At 48.5% G+C, this 17,777-nt stretch overlaps 1 long non-coding RNA gene across 1 annotated transcript in view; it reads right to left on the bottom strand.

The window, feature by feature from the left end:
• Positions 1-6,885, bottom strand: part of LOC138515974 (uncharacterized) — a 49,796-nt gene extending 42,911 nt beyond the window's left edge. The window contains exon 1 of the long non-coding RNA XR_011282192.1: positions 6,707-6,885. This is a non-coding gene — a long non-coding RNA (uncharacterized lncRNA). The remainder of the gene's footprint in view (positions 1-6,706) is intronic.
• Positions 6,886-17,777: the final 10,892 nt, after the last annotated feature.

Raw genomic sequence — 17,777 nt, 5'->3', positions numbered from 1 at the left:
TATCCATTCACTGCAGAGCATCTGTTACTTCACTGGACTAAGGAACATTGTTGTTTTGGGTCTGTAAACTGTCTGAATAACTATAGCTCCATTTTCAAACGCAGAGCCCACACCCATTTCTCAGACAACCATCCACCGGTTCCGTTTCTGCTCACCCACTCTTTCTTCCTTGTCTTCACTTGCCTTTTTCTTGTACCCTTCATCGTGCATCCTATCCTGTCTTCGTGTATCCTCCTACTCATAAAAATGCAGATCTCCATCCTCATGCTCAACAAATTTGACTATGGGTCAAGTTTCCTCGTTGGCTTTCCTCGCTAATCCATCCTCCCTCTAGACGAAGTCCTCAACTTTACTACGCATGCTTTCTACAACTTATCCAGATGCTCCCTGACTTCTTCCTACCAACAACACGCTGGTCGGTTCACCATGCACAACCACTCTTTCCAAGTTCCTTCCCCTAGTCTACTAAGCTATCACTAGTCTTGCCCCTCAATACCTGTCTGCACGTTTTTCTCAGTTTACTCACCATCTGGTTCCCTCTGACCCTCCTAAAACTCACTGTCCCATGCCCTCCCTTTCCCTCTTCTGTTTCTGCTCTTTGTCCCTAATCACCCCCCACTCCACTGGAACCCACTCCCCATAACAATCAACGGGCTTGCTGAACTGTGTACCTCTTCAAAGCTCGGCTTAGAATTGACTTACTTGCTAAAGAGGAAGCTCCCCCCATCCTCACCACCCGACCCCACCACGGCCTCCAATGATGCATAGTAGTGTGACTATGTGTACTTAAATAGTCTCATCGTTAGTTTGAAGCACTTGCCCCTTTGGTTAATGTTACCTTTGTAAGATGTATATATTTGTTTTTTGTTTTGTCCCTGGTATACGCCCCGTTTTGTTACACCCCCATGAACTGGCTCAACCCTTGTTCTCATCTTTACGCTAATGCGCAGGCACCCTTAATGGGAATGATGTGCCAAATTGCCAAAAAAGGGGTTGCCCGCAAAGACATGGGAAATCTGGGGCAGATTGATTGATCCGTCTTAAATCACTCTGCTTGCTTGGGAAATGTATGAGATATGACATTTGAAAATGTAGACATGCAGAGGATGTTCTCGAATCAAAAGATTCAATATAGATTGGTGTCAAATTGATATTTATTCATGGAGGGTGGGAAGGGAGTGTGCTGGGTCAAGAAGTAGCTCAGGAGCAATGCGTTTATCTTGGAAACAAAACAAGGCAGAACAACACAGGTTCAAATCCCAGTGCCGGACTTAGAGACTGCTCCTCGGTATTAAGCATGTTATAAAGATTCATTCCGTTTTCTTATAGTTTGTCCTGCATCACACTTTACACCGAATACAAATAATAAGTAATAGAAAAACAATACTGACCATAGGTGCATGCTGGGAAAACAGGGTCATTCCATTTTCCATGGTGGGGCCACTTTCATCACCCTCAAGCACTGCACTACAAATCGACCAACTACGCTTATGAGTATCAACAAACAACACTTTCCCGGCTATAGGTGTCTTTTCTGCTACTTCTCCTCTTCCTGCCGGGGGAAATTGCCACGGCCAGGCGCTCTAGTAGACACCCACCACCCAAGGGAAGGGAACAGCCTGAGCCATCACTGAGCCAAGAGAGCCCACAAGGTGCTTGGAAGAACACAGAAAAAACTTGCGGCCAGGATCAGAAAACAGAATTGGCACTCCTTTGCACAACTGTATATGCATTGAGATATTGCTATAAGGACAGGCGACTTCCTTGTAGGCATTCAACATTGCCGCAAGATTCGCCCCTATTCTCCAAGACGGACATGCAGATCTGCTTTTTAATATTCATGGTGTTGCCGATACGTCACCAGAGTGAAAGTCACAGGACACTTTGCTTAGAAAGTGTCCAGAACACGTCCCTTAATAACTTTTAATCTCCTTCATGGAAAGGCATCCAATCTGGCAAAAAGAAAGTTCCACCGCATTAGAAAAGACTTTTCAAATTTGGCGAGATTTCAGTTTTATGTAGAAAATGGTTGTAAAAAATGTTTAGCACGAGGTTTTCCATAGAACTCCCACCTCAACAAAAAGAACGGTCGTGCCAATATTTAAAAACTGTCTGCTTTGACTTTGATCATTTTGGCAAGTGCTTAAACCTTACGGGCAACTTGTACATGCAACATAAATGGTGAAAAATGGGAATAGTGCATTTTCAGTTGTTCACTCTTTAAACATTTCAGAACCTAGCTATATTCTGGGTGTTCGCAACTGGAAAATACAAACGCACACGAAACGGAATTCGAAAGCCTCAGCAAATCTGTACGTCTCACAGTTTTATGTGTGCTTCCTCTCGGCACACAGAAAACTCACACTTGGAAACAAAGGGGGGAAATACAGAACTAAAGCAATCATTTCACCCCATGCCATGTTGGACATTTCATCCAAATCCGTAGGCGTACATACACGGTATATGGAATAGGTACGTGCACACAGAGGTGCCGACCACCATTTCCCAATTCTGCAAACAGAGCATTCACGCGCAAGCAGAAATAATACTCCATTTACAAAAGATCTACCCAACTACACCAGAGAAACACCTTGACATACAGAAACAGCCGCAATCAACACACTTACACCAGAGAAACACTGTGGCATACAGAAACAGCAGCAATCAACACACTTACACCGGAGAAACACCCTGACATACAGAAACAGTCTTAATCAACACACACCAGAGAAACACCCTGACATACAGAAGCAGCCGCAATCAACACACTTACACCGGAGAAACACCCTGACATACAGAAACAGTCTTAATCAACACACTTACACCAGAGAAACGCCCTGACATACAGAAACAGCTGCAATCAACACACTTACATCAGAGAAAACACCCCGACATACAGAAACAGCTGCAATCAACACACTTACACCAGAGAAAACACCCTGACATACAGAAACAGCTGCAATCAACACACTTACACCAGAGAAAACACCCTGACATACAGAAACAGCCGCAATCAACACACTTACACCAGAGAAAACACCCTGACATACAGAAACAGCCGCAATCCACACACTAAAAAAGTTTGCGTAGAAAGAGATTGGGTTACTATCAACAAAGTGTAGCATAAAGAAGTTCACATAGGTAGATTCCAACGGGTTAGATGTTGCTGCAACCGAATTTGCCAATTTTTTTGCTGAATTTTACCGCAAATGTATGAGGGGAGGGGTTAGAGTAATAATAAGGGGGGGCGTTGCGGGGGGACTCCCCCACATATATTTGCAGCGAAATTTCCTAAAAGAAAAAGAAAATCCAACAAAATCATCTGCGGTAAAAAAAAAACTCGATGGAATCGGACCGATCCGATAAGATAGAAATGGCAACGTCACAGGGTACGCTTAGCCAAAACCAGCTAAATCCCAACTACAAATGAAGCCCATGCGATTATAAGTATTAACCTTAACTCACATCACACCACTACCACCCAACACTCCTTTCAAATATTAGATTGCTTACAGCGATACTGTAGAGGATGTGAATGCTCGGAGACAGTGGTACTCATATGGGCATACGGATAGTAAGAAAGAGGGGGCAGCCAGGATTGGCTAACAAGGGGGGACTGAAGATAATGTAGTTGGACCCACTGCAGTGACATTAATGCCCACAGTGCTGCTGAGTGAGTGGGCATTTACAGATTTTGGGTGGGTCTTGCCCGTTCAGGACCTACCCTGTCTACGGCTTGGGTGGGGTGTCTTTCTTTTTAAAGACAGGCTTGAAATGGGTTTTTAAAGCACACACTTAAAATCAGGGAGCAGGAAAGGAGGGCAGATTAGAATGGGAAACCCTCCCTGCGCACTCAATTCATGGAATATTTGCCCAGTTGAAAGTGAATTTGCACTGCTGAAAAGTGACTTTGCACTGCCGACACAAACCCTGATTCATGGAACTGTGTATTTTTGCAGCGAAAAGTCCGGGCAAAGTCAGCGCATAGTCATTTTTGTTGTACAAAATGACTTTGCCCAGACTTTACACTTTGCACAGTTCCATGAATCAGGGTTTGTGTCGGCAGTGCAAAGTCACTTTTCAGCAGTACCAAGTCACTTTGAACCGGGCAAATATTCCATGAATCGGACCCTAAAAATCTTCTCAACCGTGAGCTGTGACTGGCACCACAAGCGTTAGACTGGGCCTGCTGGTCTCCGCTGCCTGGGTTTGCCACCCAGAGTGCATGGCACTATGGAAGGGCCTAGTCCGGCGCGCCCAGCCATGCATTCACTTTGCACCATTGCTGTTTGGTTTGAGAAACCCTAATGTTCTGGGGCGAAAGCGGGGTTCACACTAAAAACCAGCGTTTACTTCAGGTGCAGAATTAGGTTTGAAGCCAGAACCTGGTGGAAGGCTGCCCTGAAATCAAGGGAATCCAACCAGGGCCTTCCCTCTTCCTGGGTCCCGCACTTCTCCTCAAACGCTTTTGAGAGTGGAGTCTCAGAGAAGGCTGAGGAGTTCAACCTCAGTAAGAGCAGGCCAGCCACTATCCACCAACGACAACTTTATTTCGGCCACATAGCCATGAAAGTGCTCGACAAGTCACACAAAATGTGAACAATAATATCAAGCAATCACATATCCGTGTGTAGGCACGCGGGAACCAACGTGTCTGTGGGACGTTGGTCGGAAAGACTTGTTGCAACACCATGTAGATTCAAGCAACAATAAGGAGGCCATGATCATAAGAAATACCCACTGGCCTGCCAGATGTTTGATATGAAAGCTTAATTCTGTAGGTCATGGGCATGAATTAATCACTGTTTGTAAAATAGGTACAGTGGGCCCGATTCATGGAATAATTGCCGGCTTCAACGTGACTCTGCACTGCCGACACAAACCCTGATTCATGGAACCCGGCAAATGTATTTTTGCGGTGCAACGTCCGGGCAAAGTCATTGTGTACTGCAAAAAAGACTATGTGCTGACTTTGCCCAGACTTTGCACTGCAAAAATACACTTTGCACGGTTCCATGAATCAGGGTTTGTGTCGGCAGTGCAAAGTCACTATGAACCGGGCAGATATTCCATGAATCGGGCCCTATGGTGAGCATAACAATAGATCAGTCCATTCGTTACGGGCATCCGCTCTCATTTGTGTGGGGGTGGCCGTAAGCCATTGTTACAACACGAATGGCCTAAGATATAATGAATTTATATAAAAGTAACATCGACATTGTTTTCACCACCTACTATTGTTGAGGTTATGCGGGGTAGGTACACCATGAGGTGTTGTCTTGGTGAGTGGAGTTGGGGTTTGTCCCCCGCCTGCGTTATGTACTTAGGGCAATACACATACACTGGTTTGTGTACCCCGAAATATTAGCTATTCATTGCGTACAGAGGGTTTTTTTCCCCAGACATGTGTGTGTTTTGTAGAGCGTTGTCTCTGCTCTTCTGGTTTAACAGGGAACCCCGGTGTTACTTAATATGTAATCCTAGGTATATAATGATAAACACGATAACCGTACAATAGGGATTCTAAAAAAATATGACACAACTTATAATAGGACTATGGCCTGCAACGTTGTCATGGCGTTAGGGAGTTCCATCCTTATATAGTAACATATTTAACATAGAGCAAACCCTCATTACGACTCAGGCGGTAAGGGGTTTACGGCGGCGTAAACAGCGCCGACCCTTACCGCCTGAGTACGAGGTCCCTTAGCGCCATGGCGGATTTAACACCTGCTTTTAGCAGGTGTTAAAATCCATGGCGCTAAGGGACCATGGAGTTAATTACGCCACCGTAATTTACGGTGGCGTAATTAACGCCTTCCCCACTCCCATTATGCCCTATGGGGCAAAAATGGGAATGGGGAAGGGTAAATGGGGATTGGGGACTTACCGCCCCGCCAAGGTCGGAATGGGGCGGTAAGTCCGCCAACCACCATGGCGTAAACGTAGTTTACGCCATGGTGGTAAAGTCACGGCCCAGGCGGTAACTTACTGCCTGGGTCGTAATGAGGCGAACAACCTCCTCAAAAACTATTACAAGGTGATAGGAAAGAAAGACTTGCAAATCTTTGAATGTGCCAAGTAATTTGTGCGCACAATATACTACCGCCAGCACATTTCATACACTTGAAATACATCCCAAATTTCCCTAAAACTGACCCAGTGAAGCAAAACTCACTAAGGTTGATTGAAACAATTGACAAAAACCAACGCTTAAATCGTTGTAGACAAACAATTGAAAGTTTACTTTAACTTATTGAATGCAGCAGCTGCACGGAGGTGCACGGCTGCCCTGGTGTGAGTAAATGGCGCGTCTTGCGGTATCTGGAAATGTGCGCAATGTGCGCAGTGAGGTGATATTTAGCCAATAAAATGAGTTGCGTTTTTACACTGACTTGCATTAGAGCGACATTTGAGAAGGGGGAACGTAAAAAAGACAAACGTGTCAACTTTATTTCGGCTAAGAAGAAATCGGGACCCGGCGTGTGTGGACGATGAACGGAGAGTCTGCCACCGGCGCGCCTGGCACGCTGGCAGCGGGGCACTCGCGCATACGCGTATTTTTCGAGGCGATGCATTGGTTCCAAGCGGCGGATTCTCACACCTCTGTGTAAAACCGCCGGCCCGGCCACATCTCCTGTTTGGGAAACATCACTCACGCACCCTCGTCCCCAATTCCTTCCCCGCGTCACAGCCAAACTCTCACCGTGCCATGGACGCCGTTCCCTTCCAGTCCTGGTGTCGGTCCCCCGGGTCCTGCCGAGGGAGCAACAACCTACTGCCTCCAGGGCAGCTCGAACGCAAAGAAAGGGTAAGAGGAGAGCAGGGCGAGAGAGGCACCTGACAGGGTACTCCCTCACATGGGCGGGTACAGAGCAGCCCGCGACCCGCCCCTTCACGCAGGACCCATCTTTTTATCTACTCTTCAAACGCACCCAGTCAGCATGGCTGCAACCAACAAGTCCTCACGGGCCCGCCCACCGGCTCTGGTGGTGCTGCCATGGTCCTACATTAGGGTGACCAGATTTAAAAAGTAAAAAACCGTAATGGGGCAACCAACATAAAAGTAGGACTCACTTTGAAAGTGTCTGTCAAGGCACTAATTTAGTAGCGGTTGGTGGAGAAGAGGGTTTGTGTGTTACTGTTCAAATTTAACACAAATTTATCACAAACGAACCATAGTTTACATTATAAAATGCAGCATTTCTTCTGTGCCAGCTGCGCCTACCAGCTATGAAGACCAACTACGAAAAACCGGGACCACTGCAGTTTCTAATGGAGCCATAATCTTGACAAAGAGGGGGCAGAGCTCCAAATTCCAGGACAGTCCGAGGACGTCTGGTCACCCCATCCTACATGAGCAGGTACCATTAGGGGCTGCCTCATGGGGTCGCTGGGGTTAGGGGACGTGTCTTTGACCCCCCATGGGGGACACTTCTAGGGGAGGGGTGGGGTGCGCGAAAGGCAGGGACGGCACCAGTGCATTTCAACCTTTTCAAAGGAAGGGGGCCTCAGGGGGTGCCCAAGCAACTGCTGGCAGGTTTCCCTCAGTAGTCTTGTAATACGGCAATAGATTATTTTCTATATCATATTCGTTCTGGGGCTTTACATTTGCACTTTGCTGCGCTGGCGTTTTTCTGGAACCCTTCAGGCCGTCACTTCAAAGTGAGAACCTGAAGGGCTCCAGTAAAATTAAGTTTGTAATACGAGTGCAGGAAAGTGCACAGGCAATAATAGTCACCGATTATCACGGGCTGATCAGCCAGCAGGGAGCTGAAACGCGAAGTGCCCACTGAAAGCTATACATTCTGCTTTGTTAGCAAGGAGCAGATGTGGAGAATCCGGTTTTAACATACAGGTGATAATCAGTGCGTGTTTCAGCTCCCTGCTGTTTGCCCATCGTGGTATTTTGTGGCTATCAAACACTGGGTGTATTTGTGTCCATTATAATGTATGCATCCCACAGGAGCCCAAGACTGTTTTCCACTCTAGGCAAGTGGGGGCGGGGGGCCATCGGGCTGAAATGCCTCCCCCCCCCCCATCCACCATCCCGTACCCTGCACTTCTTCAACCGGGCCTGCCGAGAGGGCACAGATCGAGAGTGCTCGGTGCAGGAAGGGGACCTCACCTGCGTTCCGGCGGCCACCCGTTAGAAGGGGATTACCCTGGCACCTCTGCCTCTTTCCTCGCTGCGCCAGCTGGATGTTACGCTCGTTGTTCCGCAACTTTCAGAGGCGGCTTCGGCTTGACAGCGTCGGCACCGAGTCTCGGGCAGGTCATCTGTTTGTCGGAGCTCTGTTGCCCTGGGCAATGGGAATACTCACCTCTGCCAGTGGTGAGCTGTCCTATTTTCCGGCATTCCCAGGTGCTTTCTTTATTGTGTTCGTCTCGAGCCTCTTGAGAGGGAGTTGCCTGGCGCTCGGCGAAGTTTGGCTGCGGACAGTCATCTGGCTTTTGATGAAGCCCCCCTTTTGCAGCTGGGGTTTTTCTCGGTGTGAGAGAGTTAGGGGCTCGAGGGAATGTACACTGTAAGAAACGCCTTGTTCCTCTACAACGTAACAACGCAAAAGGAAAATTAACTGAATAGGGCATTGACGCATTACAAATAAAACATGTAATCGACCTCATTAGCACACCCCCATCCTTTCCCTCGCAGTGAAAGTCTGACCTTGAACCATCACCCCGAAACACGCGCTCCTGGCCAGAGCACGGCTTTTGACAGCATCCCTAGATGTGTTTGCACGATTCGAAGTGCATTCTCCGTCCCCAGAGAAAAGTTACGGCTTTCGGGCTGACGTCAGTTGGTCATTTCAGGCAGCTGCCGTTAGATGGGGGGGGGGGGGGAATTCTCCCATTAATCGCGCATCTATACCTTAGCATTCTTCGATAATGTTTTTTTAAACGTTTTTTTTATTATGATATGGTTTAATAATTAAACCTTTCACATACAACATTACAATTATCAAGCATAATTTGGAGAAAAGAACACATTACATATACACAATGTTTTAAATTTCATAAAAATGCATGAAACTCAATAATACTAAATTTAAGGAATATAAATAAAAACGCATACATAATACTTCAAATTGCAGGCCCCTTCAATGATCTTAAACACTCTCAAGCACAATCTATACAATGCCACTATTAGTGATACACTATCGCCGCGCATTACACTTGACCGAAGCGTGTCACCCAGCCCCCCCCTCCCCCGTGCTAGCGATCTGAAATGGCATCTTCTAATGGGAGCGTGGCTATGGTCGCGCGTTCCACGGCCCAGAGCTGGAGAGTTTCTAAAGTGTGTGAGCACTTGCAAAGTCTGCAGTCCAAGGTCGCTTCCATCCTATCTGCTGCCAGCTGCCCAAGCCTTCTAGGGCGGGCCACTGGTCTAGGCGACAGCACATATAATAACTACAGACCTTATTACACGGGAAGATATAGCACAACGCCTCTTCTCCTGGGACATCTTGCGTGTTCTTTAGACGTGCGAAAAAGAATTCAAGCTGCCAATTGTTACAGACGAAATCCTTTGGACTTTGTTTTGGCTGGACTCAATACAAGTTCTTCCTCCGCTGCATGGGTGTCGTGGGGGAGCCTGATCATCTTCGCCTTAAACAAGTTTACAGGGGGAAGCACTTTGCTATTAGAATGGCCCCCAAATCCAAGTGGATGGAATTTGCGGATGGGTTTATCATGTTTGCTTAACAAGTCAGTTGTCTCCCTAGGACCATGTACTGAAGAGAAATCAATCGCAATTTGTGACTAATTACCACATTTGGAGTCGATTTAGCCAAACCCAGGGTTTCCTTCCAGTTTACGCCCTGTAAGGTGTTCAGTAACCGGCCCAAATCCAACAACGTCATATCCAATCCATAAAGGATTGTCGGTTGCACCTGAACCAGATGGTATTGTATCAATGGAAAGAGTGAATACTTACACAATCGATTGTGTAGTATTTTTTGCTGGGAGATCAAAGGTTGGGCTTTCACTCTCAATGAGCGCTTCCACTCAGCGATTGATTGACTGTTGGTTAAATTGTACCCCAGATATCTAATGGCAAGAACCCTTTCCAGCTTTGATCTCCCACCATCTAAATCATATTCGTTGGTCTCAACTTGGTGGAAAAAACAACTATCTTAGATTTCTCTCCGTTCACCGGGAGGATGTTTTTTAGGTGACGTAATGGAAGAAAAGATTGACTGCTTGATTTGTGGATTTTTTGCGCCAAAAAACAGGAATTTGCGCGCCATTCTGCCTGTAAATCCCTGTTTGACAAATGGGGATTTGCCGGCAGAATGGCGCACATATCCCAGTTTTTCGGCGCAAAAAATACATGAAACAGGCAGTGAGTTCCTTCTGCAGTCCAATGGGTGTTTTATTGAAAAAAATCAGCTCATCCCCGAAAGCTAACCACTCAAGCCTGAGATGACGCAGCCTGACTGGATTGGTAGTGCCAGTTGACCAGAGGCCGCCGATGTCCGAGATATATGCATTAAAGAGGGCAGGTGCCAGAGCACAGACCTGCTTCAGACCAACAAACGTCTTGACTGGTCCAGTCACCATGCCCTCTCTAGTCAACCTGGCCTTGATAGAGATGCCACTATGCAAAGCTGCAAGCAATTGCACGAGTTTCAAAGGTACACCCCACGCCAACAGTTTGTTCTACAATAGCTCTCTGTTTACCCTGTCGAAGGCACTGCTCAAATCTAGCGAGGCCATTTATGCAGTATTCATAGGAACTTTTTTTACAGCAGCTTGCAGATGTGCAATGATAGTAGCATTGAGAGCAGCGCCCATGTAGTGTCTAAGCCCCACCTGAACGTGCTCAATCACACCCTCAGATACATCAACCAGCTGTTAAGACCTCTCAGTATTAGTGTCACAAAACCTTTCCTTGGTGCATCCAGAAGTGTGATCGGCCTGTAATTGTTTGGATCGCTAGTGTCGCCCTTTTTGTAAATGGGGAGAATAATTGACTCAAGCCATGTTGAGAGTAACCGATGAGTGGCAAAAATGGACACAAACAAAGCTTGAAGCGGCCCACCCAAAGATCTGGGTCACTCTTTATAACATAAGTGGAAGCCCGCCCGGGCCAGGCACCCTAGGCGCCTTTGCTTTTGTGATAGCCCATAAAATGTCATCTACAGCCCATGGACAAACTCAAGGGACTATCGGCGACACGATCTTAGAATCTAGTTGTATCTCCACAGCTGGCTTAACATACCTAAGGGAGTAAAAGTCCTTCCACAATTATTCTCTTATAGGGCATGACAGATTGCTCTCAAGCCGTCCACCTAAAGTGTTGTAAGGGCCCATAAATCAGCGGTATTACTGTTCTTCAATTTTTCCAAGATGTTCTGGTTGTCATTAAAATACATTTGTTTCTTTAATGACTTAATACGGTTTCCATATGTTATGTTATGTTATGTTATGTTATTGAATTTCTACAGCGCTACAAGCCCTAAGGCATCCAAGCGCCCCATCACAAGCAGAAAGGTCTGTGAGGACAACCAAAGATGTAAGTTAGATGAAAAGTTCTGTCTTTAGGAGTTTCCGGAAAGCCAGGAGATTGCTCTCTGTACGAAGCCCTAGCGGTAGATTATTCCAGGCTTTAGCCACGAGCACCGGGAAAGAACGACCATTTCCACGGGCTTTCTTAGTCCTTGGCACCTGCAAACTTAGAGTCGTTGTAGAGCGCAGATTTCTTGCCGGTTGATATATCGTGACTTTATCCCGCATTGGCCCACAGGTTCCCGGCGAGAGATGTGCATGCAACAATTCTCTTGGCCTCAACAACGCTAGCATCAAATGGGTGTAGATGCTGTTTTGGCCCTGACATCTTGCCCTTCTCCACCAGTGCCTTTAAACACTGCAACAGTGCAGCACCGACGCTTTCAGCAGAGAGTACGCCTGACATACATTCACCCACAGAAATACCAATAACTATTACCTTACTCAAGGCTTTGGAAAAATTGCGTCAAGATGTGTAGTGTTCCATTTTACTGTAAGGCCTCCCCTATCCAATGATACCATTGCTTAGTTCAGAACAAAGCCATGGAGAGTAACTGGCAGATGTAAAGATAATAGGAGGGCTGCATGGTCACTTACCACCGGATTCACAATGGTAATAGGATTAGACAGTGGAGTCAGACCTAATGATACCTATACATGATCGGTATTTTATGGCCCCCACCCCTCAGAACAGCACAGCGTTAACCCCCTGCCTTGCATGTATACATCCCAATCAATCCCACGAGTGATACAATGTCAAGTGCCAGTAATGGCCTTGCCTGAATATCATTGCATGTGGTACCTCCCTCAACACAGGCAGAGTTGAAGTCTCCGGTTGCAATGATATCATGCGAGTGGCCGTCTCCTAGCCACTTATTAAGCGTCGCATCCAGGGCTGCTTGTAAGAGGGAGCTCGTAAGATCTTTAGGGTTCCAATATAAATGTATTAACAAAATGTCAATTTTTGGAGAGACAGTAAACTGGCCAGCCTCCATGAGCCCAGCGTTTCCAGTGTCTAGTTCATAGTGGGTTGCTTTAATATTCAAGTCAATTGATATGGCCACTCCTCCAGACGATCGGCCCGACATTCCTCTCTTCGCCATTTTATTGTATGCTTTACATCTAAATTTAAATGTCGAACTACCACGGCCAGTTGTCAGGGAAACTCTTGGATAGTTGTCCCCCCAACTGGTCCGTTTTCTTCTGTCTTCCAACCCATCTACCCAAATGGCCTACATAAGAAGAAAGATCAAGTAATGGGCTAAACGTTACCAGCAGCATGCAAGAGGACAAACCTCACAGAAGACAGCAGAGTAATGTAAGATGTATTAAATGATTTGACCAGGATCACTGTATCGTCTGCTGGCAAATCCAGGATACAAGCATGAACGCGTTCATTCCATAGTCTTGAATTTGAATACTTATTCACCTCTTGGACTAACAGTTTATGCCATCGTTGGAGGCGATTGCCTAGGTTTTACAACACCCCATCTGAACAAACCAATTTCTAGACCTTCACCAAACGGATGAAATGTTAGTTTTTATAGCAACCCCTATCTAGTGCAGGTACATTGCTGATAATAGCAGATGTTGTTCTGCAAAACCAAGTACATATGCAGGCAGGTTTATAAACTTCAGGCATAGGAAATGCTCAGCCAGCCTTGCTGGAATGTGATATTCTAATTTTGCATATGAACACATATCTCTGCAACGGGTGCTTCACACACTGAGCTAACCTCTGAACCATTGTGGCACTCAATTTATCAATATGCATTTCATCATTGCCTATTGCACATGATCAACCAAATTCCCAGAGGAAGGAAAGAATGCTAGGAGTTGTGACGTAAGGAACACACAAACTATGTATACCACAGTGAACACAGAAAGCAATACATGTCAAAACAGAAGGGTGATGGGTTTAGAGCCTCGGCATCACCCCATAAAAAATCCTGACTTGTGCTACTTAAGACTGGTGAACAATGGAATCTTACTTCTTCAGGTCAGGCAGCCCTGTGGAGCCACCCCTCCAAAGTGGGAGCCGTGGGCAAGTGCCCCTTTTGCCCTCCCATAGAAACCTCTCTGACTTTGGAAGGGCTTAGACCTGGGCACCCAGTGATTCATTCACGTTGCACCGTTGCCGTTCGGTGTGAGAAATAGTAAGGCCGTGGGGCAAACGCGGGATTCACTCTAAAAAGCAGCCCTTGTTTCAGATGCTGAATTGGGTTTCAGTTCTGGTGGAATCAGGGAAACCAACCCAGGGCCGTTCCTCTTCGTGTGTCGAGCACTTTTCCTCAAACGCTTTTAAGCGTGGAGTCTCAAAGAATAGTGGGAAGTTGAACCTCATTAAGAGCATGCTATTGCTATTAGAACAGTCTCCTCAAAAAACTATTACAGCTCGATAGGAAAGAAAATACCTGCAAACCTTCAATGTGCGAAATAAACAACTTTGTGTGCAGTATTTCATACTCTTGAAAAATAAATCACACATTTTTCTAAAAACAGATCCAGTGAGGCAACATTCACTCAGGGTCATTGAAATAATTACCAACAACTATCCCATAAATCGTCTATACAAAAAACGGGAAAGTTTACTTTCTGCTATTGAATGCAACCGCTGCACAGATGTGCAATTCTGGTGTGAGTAAATAACTCTTCTTGTCGTGTCTGGGGAAATGCGCAGCGGGGCGACTTTTAACAGACACAGGGCGTGTTGCACTTTTACACTGCCTTGCGTTACAGTGATGGATATTTAAGAAGGAAGAAGCAATTATCTATTGAGACTCTACCACTGCGAACCAGGCAACCGCCGCGCATGCGCATAAACGTATTATCGAGGGGATGCATTAGTTCCAAGCGGCGAGTTCTCACAACTCTGTGTAAAAATGCCCACATGGCCGCATCTCCTGTTTTCGAAACTGTTATGAACCCTGCATCGTCGTCCCCAATACCTTCCCCGGGTCGTCACCAAACGTTTAACTTAACTGCCCTTCCTGTCATGGTTGCTGTGGGTGGTGTTACGGGGAGCCGGGGTCTCCGGCCCTCGTCATGATGGTAGTGCCCCTCAGAGAGGGGCGCCCCTCCATGGAACGTGCCGGCCGTGGTGTCTGAAGAAACACACCCAGCCACGGCATTAGTGAATCATTGTAACTGCTGAGGGGGCGGACTCTCGGCACCTTTATTAGTGCGGCACACGTGGCCCCCGACATGTGACTGTACACGAGCCACACAGTGCTTGTGTTCACGTTACAGCATCCCATGTCAAGGGTAAAGACAAACAAATGATGAACGTTTAAAGATGGAATGTGGTACAACAACTGTTAACGCTCACGCTGACCTCGTGTGTCATCTCAGAACACAGACATACACATTATTAGTTAGACATGCTACTGTACACACTAGCTACAAGGGTACACTTCCAGGGGTTGGGCGGTTAAGTTCATCGTCTCCTGATGGGTGATGCTAATTCCCTTTTCTGCTTGCAGTTTTGGCCAACATTGATGTCAAGCTGTTCTACAGGGACCACTTTACACACATATTACTTTTGCGGTGTCACTGCATTACCACCATACCTCTTTGGTCTAGGATACACTTGGGCACATATATACATTGGGGTGTAACACGCCTATGTGCTTGGTTACTACAGACTTTATTAGTCCACTATGGAAGTGGGGATGAGCCCACTGGCCGGAAAGCCGCACCGGGGTTACCGGGGCCACATCAGCAGATGGACACAGGGCAGTCCCTGTGTGTCAGCTGGCCCATGATGGAAAGCGCTCCACTTGTTGGCAAAGCCACGCCCCGGGGCTACTGAGGGCCACATCGGCTGTCATCTTGTCAGCAGGCCTCTGGCCTGTCTGCTGTAGGGTGGTCCTCCAGCGGGCTTGAGTGGTGTTTGTCCCTTCTTGGCAGACCGTAGTCGGAGTCTTTCGTGCCCCCTTTCTCTCATGCAGATAGGGGCCAGGAAGGGACACTCTCCTTCCATCCCTCACCAGGGGAGGAACCGCTGAATGGCAGTGGGAAGACCCGTGCCCAGGTTCCCCATTCAGGCGGGAGTTTGTTCTTGCTACTGCTGCGGCGGCAGCCCCACTCTGTTGAGGCTCCCTGCTGCAAGAGTTGGCACTTGCAACGATCAGGGTCATGCAGTGCCCAGGTCTTCCCTCTGCTTCACAGATGGCACTTACATTGGAACGGCGTGTGTGACAGCCGACCGTGGCCAGGCTCCCCCAGTCAGGAGCTCTTCCTGGCTGGCCTTCTGCCTTACCGCACAAGCACTCTCTTCAGGGAGAGCCGCAGCCTGGCTGGCTGTTGTGCTTTGTAGCCTCCCCTAGGCAGGAGATCTTCCTTTCTCTCCTCTGGTGTACTGCCACTGCGGCAGCCGAGCTTGCCGCACCACTCTCTGGTGTTGGTGGTGGCGGGGATGTACCCTGCTGCGTGATCCGCTCCTGGCCCGTTGGCAGCAAGGATAGGGACTCACTGTAGTGGCTTGCGTGAAACCATGGCAGCGGCAATTGTTGCCACCCTTGTCGTCTCTCCCAGGCAGGTGCTGACGGCAGCCTGTTTGGTCCAGGCTCGCTTTCCTGCTCATCTTCTGCCTGACTGCACGAGTGCTCTCCTCGGGGAGAGCGGCGGTCATGCCAGCGTCATGGCGGGGTTTTGTGCTGTTTGGGTGCAGAACGGACAGCGGCCGATGTCGTGCTCTCTGTTGGCTTCCTTCCAGGTGGGAGTAGCTCGAGGTGCTTGGGTGCAGGATGGGCAGCGGTCCCACAGGCAGGAGTCCATAACGTTCTTGTGGCAGCATGGACTGCCTGCTCTCCCATAGTCAGGAGAACATGAATGTCCTTGTGGCGACAGGGGTTGCCTGCTCTACCCCAGTCAGGAGCACTTCCTATCCATGTGGTGGCATGCGCTACCTGCACTCCACCAGGCAGGAGTTTATACAGTTCTTGTGGCAGCATGTGCCAAATCTCTCCCCCAGGCAGGAGCGTCCCACGGATGGAGCAGCGTTGGCTGCACTTTTCCCCAGTCAGGAGTGTCTCCAGGATGGATCAGTGCTGGCTGTTGTACTCCCCCCAGTGGTTGAGTCGGCATGTGCACCACATGCAATCCCCCAAGTCAGGAGACGTACTTTCTTTTGCAGCGATGATCCGCTTCCCTCCCCCATGCGGGGAGATGCACGTTGCCTTGTTTTCTTTTTTTTTCATTGGCGGCTTGCACACGCCGCTTGCTCCCTCTAGGCGAGAGTTCATGAAAATGGTGCCGTGCCACACCCTTCCTGAGGCGGGAGGTCTCTGTTGCAGGCCACAGTGTCCGTTGAGGCCAGACACACTCCGTCTCCCTTGGGCGGGAGCTACGTCCTCCATTTTTGCACAGTGACTCTCACGGGGGCTGCGATGCACATGCTCCCACCGCAGGAAAGTTTTTAAAGGTTTTTTTTATTTTAGCAGCGGGGCGGGTGCTGCACCACCTACTCTCTTGGGGGCAAGCCTTTCCTTGAGATGGCGGGGGCTGAGTGCCACAATTGCCGTCCTCTCAGGAGCAGCAGCGTGCAGAGGCCCCTTCCTCACTGTGTCGGGCTCCCGCAGTCCGGAGCCTCGGTGGTGGACAGGCTGGGTACTCGCCATTCATGGTGGGTCCTCCCGTGGTCACACCGACAGGGCTCCCCAGCCCTCTGTGTCCCACCGGGCTTATCGCGTGGGAGCGGACCACAGCGGCTGGGTTCTTATTGGGATCGGCATAAAGCCGCTCCCGTCCCCCATCCTCATCGCCAGTTGGCTGCCCTGCATAGGGCTCATGTCGTGTTATGTGTTGGTGTCACATTGGTGACCATGTGACAAAGGTTAATAAAAGCCGGCCCATGTCTCCCCGTGCACCAGTTTTGGACCAGCCAACTGAGTCTCTGGGGTGCATTCCTTGTGTGTATGTGATTGGGGGTCCGGGCTTCCCAGTCCCCATAACACTGGTGCAGTGCTTAAAGTGGGCCGGGGCTTGCCGGGGCCGGGCCCCGGCAGTCTCCAAAAAGTGGGACTGAGCTGGGGCCCTGCCAGGGCTCCTGTCCTACCGCAACATTGGCGGGATGCATTATCCCGTCGCGGCCGCAGCGGCCACGGGAGATGCCCCTGCAATGAAGTCAGGCAAGCTGACAGAAGTGGCAGCCAGCCACAGCGACGCTGTGACTGGCTGCCACTTCCGTCAGTCATAGTAACTGCATCTGGTGACCACTCGCCGGAGAGGTCACCAGAGGCAGGTACTGTCCCTTTGTTTCCCCA

This window comes from Ambystoma mexicanum, chromosome 6q (assembly GCF_040938575.1).
Source record: "Ambystoma mexicanum isolate Mex_15411 chromosome 6q, UKY_AmexF1_1, whole genome shotgun sequence".
NCBI classification, from domain to species: Eukaryota; Metazoa; Chordata; class Amphibia; order Caudata; family Ambystomatidae; genus Ambystoma; species Ambystoma mexicanum.
Note: the sequence above shows the minus strand (reverse complement) of the source record. Positions and strands in the feature narration are given on the sequence as shown.